This window comes from Pipistrellus hanaki (genome assembly GCF_964339955.1).
Source record: "Pipistrellus hanaki genome assembly, chromosome: 3".
In the NCBI taxonomy this organism is placed as follows: Eukaryota; Metazoa; Chordata; class Mammalia; order Chiroptera; family Vespertilionidae; genus Pipistrellus; species Pipistrellus hanaki.
The window spans coordinates 24,213,657-24,223,395 of NC_140505.1; the positions used below are offsets into that span (position 1 = coordinate 24,213,657).

At 49.0% G+C, this 9,739-nt stretch overlaps 1 protein-coding gene across 1 annotated transcript in view; it reads right to left on the bottom strand.

Annotated features, from left to right (window-relative positions):
- Positions 1–2,441, bottom strand: part of SH2D4A (SH2 domain containing 4A) — a 51,426-nt gene extending 48,985 nt beyond the window's left edge. Inside the window, exon 1 of the mRNA XM_084879856.1 lies at positions 2,274–2,441. The gene's annotated coding sequence lies outside the window, so the exon portion shown is untranslated. The remainder of the gene's footprint in view (positions 1–2,273) is intronic.
- Positions 2,442–9,739: the final 7,298 nt, after the last annotated feature.

Here is a 9,739-nt window from a genome sequence, read left to right on the forward strand (position 1 = left end):
CCTTGCAGCTAAGCTTCCGGAGGGCAGGTGTTGAAAAGACCCACCCTGGCCGGCCTGGGTGTGGGTGTTGTTTGCTCACTGTTTCCTCCTCAGTCTCCCCTCTCACTCAGCCACGAGGCACAGCACCAGCGGCACAGACGCTCACAGTGTGAAGGGTCCCACAGCAGCTTTTCGATGAGATGCTCCAGCTCTTTCCCGGTTTTAGCTTTTTGCGTTGCCTGTCCGAGTCAACAGGGCTTGTCAGCATTGAGGTTACCTAGTGGATCTTGAAGGAAAGATGCTCGCTGGCTTCCTTGTGAATGAACTCTTTCCTCCCCCTGCTCTCAGATGGAAAAGTCAACCCAGCACAGGGTGCTCAGAGGACAGCCAGCAAGGGACAAACACACACACACACACACACACACACACACACACACACACCCCCGTCTCTGCCTCTCATGAACCGTGTGACTTTCGGCTGTGACTTCACTTCTCTGGACTCAGTTTCCTCATCTGTGAAATGAAGGCCTGCCCCGAGAATCTTTATAATTTGAGGACTATGCCAGGAAATCTATGTGAAGTTACAGGGGCAAGTAGAATCAGCCTGGGTGGAGGAAATAGAAACGAGGAAATTAATTCACTAGGGTTTTCCCCCCGCTTTCACTGACTGACAGGACAATTGTTGCTGATACTGAATCAAATGCCTATCCCCTAACATATTGAGCACGGCAAACTTCCAGTTATTCAAGATCCGGTAAAAAGAAAAGGCTTAGCTAACTCAGTTTTCTTCTACAATAGCACTTTTCTTAAAAGACAGCAACGACAAGCCCCAAGCCCACATCTGCTATTTACTCCAAAAATAAATATCCAAGGGTCACAGGACCAGTTGTTTTCCAGGACACCCAAGGATTAACTCAGGGGAGGTCTTCTATAGCCCTGTACCACAAAATGAAAATTGTTTTCAATAACTCTGCGACAAAACAAAAACACAACAGCCCTCGATACAGCCTAAATCACAAAAACACCATAGTACAGACAGTGTTACTTCCATATTATGAATAGAGTTTGGATTTTCATTACTGTAAAACAGCCAGCTGTTTTCAGATTTTCAGTTACTTTAGTTCAACTTTACCTTATTCATCTTTCTGCAAAAGGGCCGTTTTTTGAGGATAAAACGAGCTATGAGAGGCGAGAGCAATTCGTTAAGGTTTGCAAATATATACCATTCTTTAGAAATTTGAGATGGCTGTACACATGGACTTATCCAGAAAATACCATTCGCATGCCAAATCTATGCCCACATATGCCTTCCACTTATTCACTTAAAAAATGTTGGTATCTTAAGTCGTTCATATGAAGCAGTCAATCAAATAAAAACAGCCATTTAGGAGGCGAGGAGACTAAGTTCAGAGAAAGCTGCCTCCCTGGCCACTTCCCTTTGACCCAGGGGAGGGAAAGACACCTCCGAGAACAGGACAGGTTGTGACTTCTCACTGTCACCGTCTACCTGGGCTCCCGCAGGACCCCCGAGGGCAGGACAGGGGACGGGGCAGGGATGCCCACTTGGTGGAGGAAGGTTATCGTCCCTCCCCCCAATGGAGCCACTGTTGGGTCCGAATCAGGCCGGCCCTCCGCACCCCAGCCGCAGAGAGTACCCGGCCTCTGCCTCTGCGGAAGGTCTGGGGCGGAGGAGGTCCCCACGGCTCTGCCCACGTGGGGCGCCGTCGGGGGCGGCGGGAAGGCCTGGCCGCGGGGGCGGCGGGGCGTCAGGCCCTGCTTACAGGGACTCCGGAACCCTGAGAGCCGCCCCCTGACACCCCGACGCGGCCACCGCCCTCCCCCAGCTCCTCGCCGGCGGAACCGGCTGACGCGTGCGCACACGCCCCGCGGGGACCGGGGCCCCGCCCGCAGCCAGAGCTGCCGGAGGCTCCCCACGTGCCCGCGGCCGCCCCATCGGGGACCCCTTACCGCCACCACGAGCCCCCCTCTCCCCCCTTTCGCCCTCGGGCTCACCCGCCAGCGACTCCAGACACAGGACACCGGACACCGGACACCGGCCGCCGGGTTCCCGGGGCGGAGATCGCCGCCCGGCCCCGCACCTGAGCCGGCCCGGGCGCGGTGCTACGGGGGGGGGCGGGGGGGGGGCGCGGGCCGGGGACCCAGACTCAGCCCCGGGGCATCCCCACGATCCGGGGACCCCGCCCCCGGCCGCCCCTTCTCTTAATCGCCCCCCATCCCTCCCCTCCCACGCCCTCCCTCCCCTCCCCGCGCCCCCTGCAGGGCCCGGGGCTCACCTGGCTGGCCCCGCGCGCCCCCGTCCAGTGCGGTGCGGGCGGCGGCAGCGGTCTGTCGGGGTGGGAGGGGAGACAGAGGCACAGCCAGCGGCACCGGCTGCCGGACAAACACTCCAAACACTCGGCGAGATGTTGGCAAACGGCGTCCCTGGGCCCGGCCCGCCCGCGCCGCCGCCCCACCCACGGCCACATGCCCGGGTGACTGGCTGCGCGCCTGGCCCCACCCGGCTCCTGGCCGCGCTCCAGCCCGGGTGGCGGGGCCGGCGCTGCGCCCCAAGCCCGCGGTCCCGGAGGGTGTCAGGTCTGGTCCGGGCCTCCCCCGGCCCCCCACAGACACCTGGGGAGCACAGGTCCCGCCATCCCGGCCCGGTTGGTTTAACTTATTAATATCCGCGACCAGGCCCTTGCCCGCCCCCGCGCCGCGCTCCGGGCCAGGACCGGCCCTTCTCACTTACACCGAGTCGTCGCGCCCGCAGCCAAGTGGGCTCATCTGTCAGGTTCTGCTCCTCCTGCGTCTCGTGCAACTTTCTTTCTTTTGTGGCCATTCAATAAACGGGTCAAACTCTCAGGCACTTGCGGGTACAGGTGTGGCTTTGTGGGACAAGAGGAGAAAGGCTGGAGAGGTGGGGATGGAAAACAACAGCGGCGGGGGAGGGGGGGGGGAGAGAAAGGAAATCTGGAGGAGAGGTGAAGAAGTCAAGAATCTTGTGATTTTAGGCAAGAACAGGTTAGGGTGGTGCTGAAGGGAGGAGCCCAGGACGGGAACAGGAAATCTTGCAGGGAACTGGAGCAGAAGCAGACTCAGGTGCCACTGAAGGAGAGTGTACAGAGGGTGTGTGTGGGGAGGAGAGGAGGAGGGAAGGGGGGTGGGCCAAGGGGGAGGCTTGATGTGGTAAAGCCCAGACTGCACGTCCTATCTTGGGGGAAGATAGGATAAAACAGTGCGCATCAATCAGTCGTGTGTGTGTGTGTGTGTGTGTGTGTGTGTGTGTGTCCCACCCCCCACAGCCTGTCTAGTAAATTCAGGAGCCTGACTTGTTCTGGTCAAATATTAAACTTTCTCATTCCCAGCCTCTCCAAACTGCAGAAGGTCAAGGTTAGAAAGAGAACTAGCGATTTAGGGATCATTTTAGGGATCCTGACAAGGGAGGATTGCTGGTCTGGGTTCGGTTCCCGTTGCTTATTAAACGAGTGGCCTGTGGGGTGTTTTTTGGCTAGAGTGTCCTTTCCCCCTTGGTTAGCAGTTTTGCCAGCTCAAAATGCATCCGACCGCGTGGTGAAGTGAACAGCTGATGAACCGTGCAGGGTGGTTCATCAGCCAGTAAACATCCTATAGGACACTTGTAACAGCCAGTTGCCTTCTGCTACCCTCCATCTCTCTCCGCGTCCTGACAAGGCTTTCTTTGTAGCAGTGCTCCCACACTGCTGCTGACCCCTCTGCCCTTCCATTCCCCCCACCCCCCGAATAACAGCAGTGCCTACCTGCTCCATGGAGTGGTTTCCAGGGCTGAGTGAGATAATACACGTCACATGCTTTACACTCGTTCCTGGAAGTGGTAAGCGTTCAAACACGTTAGCTCACAGTATTCCCCATTGCACTTTAGCACTTCACATCCAGGTAGTGGATTTTGCCTCCTGTAGTACCAGACTACAAGTTAGCCTCAGTGATCCCCACCTCCCAGTACAGTCATCCTTTCCTTTCCTGTGGGGGTTACATTCCAAGATCACCAGCGGATGACTAAAACCTGGGATAGTTCCAAACCCTGTATATACCCTGTTTCTTCCCATATATGCAAACCTATGATATTGTTTAATTTATAAATGAGGCACAGTAAGAGGTTAACAACAGTAACTAGTGATAAAATAGAAGAATTGTAACAGTCTATCTATATAATAGAGGAATATGCAAATTAACTGGGACCATAATGTCACAACCGAGCAGCAGGGACCTGAGGCTGCATGGCGTCTGGTTGGGGCGAGGGACCTCAGGCCGTGCTCCCCACCCCGTAGAGCTTGACAGGGACCTCAGGCCACGTCACCTGCCTGGCGGGGCTTGATGGGGGGCCTCAGGCTGCACCCTCCACCCTGGCACTGGGCAGGGAGACCTCAAGCAGCGCCCCCCCCCCCCCCCCCCCCGCCTTAGGCCACACCCCCATCTGGCAGGGCTTGATGGAGGACCTGAGACTGTGCCCCCCACCCAGCATCTGGCCAGGGGACCTGAGCCTGCACCCCCCTGTCCAGAGGGGCTTGACAGGGGTGGGGCCAGCTGGGTCTGGGTCTTCTGCATTTTGGCATGCTGGTGGTGGGCAGGGACTTGACTCTAGGTTCCATGGCGTGCCCCAGACTCTGACAGGAGGAAGATTTTCATATACATTTTACTAATTTTCTTTCATCTCTGACACTTCTATTATAGAGAAAGGGCAAATAGCAATATTAAAATATTTCTTCTAATTAATTTCCTGTTAATGTGCATTAATTTCATGCACTGAGCCTCTAGTATACTATAATAAACATTATGTGAATGGCTTTGGGTCATTATTAAATAAAGTAAGGGTTACTTGAGCACAGGTACTGCATACCATGACAATTGATCTAATAATCAAGAGGCTACTCTCCATGACTAAGGAATGGGTAGCATAGGCAATGTGAATATGCTGGACAAAAGGAGATTTACATCTAGGATGAGGCAGAGCAGGAGATTTTATTAGAATGGCACACAATTTAAAACTTAGGAGTTTGTAGTTTTGGTTGTTTTATGTTGTGTTTTTTTTTTTTTTCCCCCCTGGAATTTACCATTTAATATTAGCACTGAGGACCAATAACAAATAAGGAGAGACTACTTTATGGATTTAAGTCAAGGTTTTTTAAGTCATAAAAGACCTTGTAGCTTGTCTTCGTGTATGTGTGTCTCCCTCTCTTGTATCATTTACTCTTAGGAAAGCCAACTGCTATGTCATGACCAATCCTATGGAGAGTCCCATGTGGAGAGGGACTGAGGATTCCTGACAATAGCCACAGGATGGGCTTGGATGTGGATTCCACAGCCCCAGTCAACCCTTCAGCTGACTGCAGCATTGGCCTGTAGCTTCAGTGCAAATTCATGAGACCACCCAATTAAGCCACTCTTGAATTCCTGAACTAGAACATTGAGATAGTAAACTTGTGTTGTATTAAGCCACTAAATTTGGAGAAATTTGTTACCCAGCAATAGGTAACTAATACACCTCCTCGCCGGCCTTGTTTCTAAAGCTAGTTTTGGCTAGGTTTCATGTATAGGAGATTTTAATGCACTGGGTAACCTATTTAAACACAGATCTGGGACCTCACCTCAGAGCTAAGAAATATATTATCTGTATGGCCCAGACATCTGTATTTTAAACAAGCACTCCTAATGATTGGATCAAAGATGGGATTACAGATCATGCTGTCAGAAACTCTGCTCCAGGCCAGACATTTCTGAATGCCATTGTCAAATTCATCTTTTGAAGCATTAATTCGAATCCTTCATTTGGTTGCTAATGTCTCCCCCCACACACACACTTTTTGTCCAAAGTAAGACATAATCTCTTACCAATGTTCAAGGATCAGAACAACCTAACATTAGCAGCTTTTAGCCATATCACCTTCCTAATACAAACCCTGCATTCATATAATCCCTCATTTTCGGGCCCTAAACCAACACAGGCTCTGCAGCTTCTCACTGGGACCTTTGTCTAAAATGTCTTGCCCCACAACTGGACTTATAAAAGCCCCACCTATCCTTCAAACATCCATCTTTAGGAAACCTTTCTTACCTTCCCTTCCCCCCTCCCCACCAGAAACAGGTTGTGCTTCTTTCATGTTTATATATTTGTATCACAAGTTAGCGTTTAACACATCCAAGAACCATTTAATGACACCTGCTAGGTGCCAGGGCCTGGCTGCCCTCTTCGCTGCAGCTCTGCCTAGCACGGTAGCTGTTGGATGTGTGTATATACCTTTGAAATCATAGCAAGAACTAGTCTATGCAAGTTTGAATCCAACACCCAGGCACACAGTAGGTATGCAGTGCTTGCTAGGTGAATGGATATTAACAGTCCAAATGAATGCAAGCTATACACACATAGTACAATCATTCACTCGACTTGGAGTCCTGTATCTCTTTTCTTTTCTCCCCTTATCTCCTTCCCATTCTTCTTGCCGTGTATCTCTTTACTGCATTTGTAAATATTTCCCTCCCCCTCCTCCTCTTATACCTGCAGTTTCTTCTCCATTCTCTTCACTTTTTCTCCCCTCTCCTCTACCAACTCCCCTTTTTGGTCCTTCTCTCCCATCTCCTGGTATGTCCTCTTTCAATTGGCATCATCTGAAACTCCAAAAAGATATATTTTCTTAATTTTAAAAGTGGACAAAATGTTTCTATCGCCTTAAAAACATCAAGCAGCTGTTACTTATCGTCTTTTCCGGTGTATAAGACGACCCCCTTAATTTTACAGTTAAAACATAGGTTTAGGCCTATATTCGCTGTATAAGACTACACACACCCCCCCCCCCCCACTTCAAAGAAAAGACTTACTTTGCCGTCAAGATCTGCAGGTAATTTTTGTGCAATTTTGGTCTTTTGCCCCCGATTTTCGGTTGACTTTTTTTCGTTTCAAAAGTCATCTTATATGCCGGAAAATACGGTATTTATGAGGCCCTCAATCACTCCTTCCCTCCCTTTGGGTCAGGGCTCTCGGTAGGAAACATTTTCCCACTCCATGATCGAGGGTGGATTGTGGGAAGGATCGCTGCCTGCACCTGCCAGCAACACTCCTGATCGAATGTGCAGTCAGGACAACCAGGCTGAGCATCACCTGCTGGCTGGCCACCAGCGAGTTACACTGCGTGTCACCAGTACTGATGTCCTCCAGGCCAGTGTTCCTGGGGAAAGGCTAGCTACCCATTTGCGATATACTAATTTTTAAAGTAGCTCATTCATTTCCAGTAATGGACAACAAGAAACCATCACCCCACATTTTAACTGACACGTGCCCTGGCATTGCTTTCAGAAGGTTGTTAAGAACTCTGCTGCCCAAGGCTGTCACATACAGCGGCCTGGCATGGCGCTGTCCCACTGGCGGGCTGCCAGCCAGAGAGGACAAAGCATAGAAGTGCCCCCGGAGCTGTGCCGTCCGGCAGCCTAGTGCTGGCAGAAAGGCTAGAGAAGCCACTCTCCACGGTCACAGGCTGGTTTGCATTTAAGTTCTACAGAAAAGGAACGTCACCTTCGAATTTTTTTCTTTATGGAAGAAAATAGGATGAACAATAATCTTTTATCTGTCATGTTTTATCATCAGCATCAGAAAATCCAAACACTTTTTTAAAAAAATTTTTAAAGATTCAAGTTATACGTTTGTGAGACAAAGACTATGAAGTAGATGCAAAAGAAAAAAGACTAAACACTTCAACTTTATTAAAAATTGATCAAATCACAACATACATCCCAGACAAGTCATCCATCATTTAAAAAAAAATGTTATGGAAGGTTAGATTTGATTTGCATCCTGCTAGCAGTTAGATTTGATTTGCAACTGTTTTCATTGCTTTAGGACTCTATGTGGGCTTTCATATTCTTCATCTTTGTAAATATCAACATAAATGCTTGGTCTTTTTATTCATCTTCTGTGTAATCAGATGACGCTAATTGTTCATGTTTTTCCCAGAATTACCTCTATGGAGCTGTTTCTGAGAAGACATTCCTCCTTTTTGTGTGTCTCTATGAGGCGGTGGTAAGCAGCCTGCAGCCCAGAGGAACTGCTCCCTGAGGCTCTCAGATGGATTTGGATAACTTCTACCCCAAGTGGCCTGTGAAGACCCTGGGATAAGCAATTACCTATGACCTCAAAGCCAGAAAAAGGAGCAGAAGGAAGCTCATGCTTGTGTCCTGGCATTCCTTGGATCTTCCCGGGCAGCTTTACGTAAGTCTCCTAATGCCAATCAAACCAAAGTCCCATCTCTTCCTTGGACCAGATTCAGAATCAGGTTTTGATTTTCTAACTTCTCTATGATGTGCAATCTTTGCAAAAAGTACACAAATTTGTTTTAGTTTTACAAGGACTTACTGTCAGTGAGCACAGAAGGAGCTCTCAAGCGCATGTTACATCACCCTGGCTGGTTTGGCTCAGTTGGTTGGGTATTGTCCTGTGCAATGAAAGTTTGCTGGTTTGATTCCTGGTCAGGGTACATGCCTGGGTTTTGGGCTTGATCCCAGGTAGGGGGCGGGCAGGAGGTACCTAATTAATATTTCTCTCGCTCCCTCTATAAAAATCAATAAAAATATTTTAAAAATAACCTAGAGAGATTTAATGTTTACCCCTCTGTCCCCTCCCTTAAAGGGGATCTTATTTGATTGGGATGGGAGGGAACACAGAGTTTGCCATTTTTTCCCAAACTCTTTTAGGAAGTTTAATGTGTGGCCAAGGTCGAGAACCACTAAAATATGTAGAAACAAAGTTCATTGGTTATGGGAGATTTTGAAGGTGTAGTAATGGCAGCCCCTAGACTTTATGAAAGTAGAAATGAAGCTAGATGTTCATTTTCTGGGTTTTGACGTAAGTACAATAACCTTGTCTGGGAATGGATGGTCCACCAAACCTAGCCTATCATTTAATAGAGTAGAAATTCCATAGGCTGACTCATTATGCTGCCCAATATAACTAAGACTTGCTAATTTCCTTCCTTTTTACTGTTACCTGGTTATAAAACCCAGATGTGTCCTCTGGCCTTTTGGTTGAGGAAAAACACTTCCCTCTCTGGCCCAAAGACTCCCGAACATACTCCATGGCTCAGGGGTTCTCAGTCACTTCCTTGTCTTTCCTGGAGGTGGCTTCAGCTCTGTTCCCTAGAACTCCTGTCTTCCTCCCCTGTTCCCGCCCCCCACTGAGCCATTTCCCTCAGCTGCTCTCTGTTTACCCGAAGACTGTTCTCTAACTGGAAATTGAAGTTCATTCTACCCTTGCATAAAGTAAGACATTTTGCCTCTTCTTCCAAGTGTTTGTTTAAATAAGAGCCAATGTATGACCTCAACAGTACATGCTGTTGTTTAAGTTTGAGACAGAGAGTTGGTTTATTGGCATTTTAATGACAGAGAAATTTGTACAGCATCCAAAATAGAGTGAAAGTTATGGCCAGTAAATGACAGGTCATGCTAGACAAAGAGAGAAATATGGATGGAAGAAGGTAGATTCCCTTTGGAGAAAGAAGTCTATATCCATTTAGAATTTATTTAACTGTACTTGCCCCTCATTGGGAATGAGTGCTGCACTTTTACAAGTCTCATTAAAATATACTAAATCATATGATATTTAGGGCTAGGAGGGAGCTGGACATTATTTGGACTTCACTTGCAGCTGAAAAAAAGGGGGGAGGGAGGAGCAAGGTTAACCCTTACCAAGCTAGTTAGTGGTATATCCAAAATTAAAACAATGAATTTCTGACACATAATC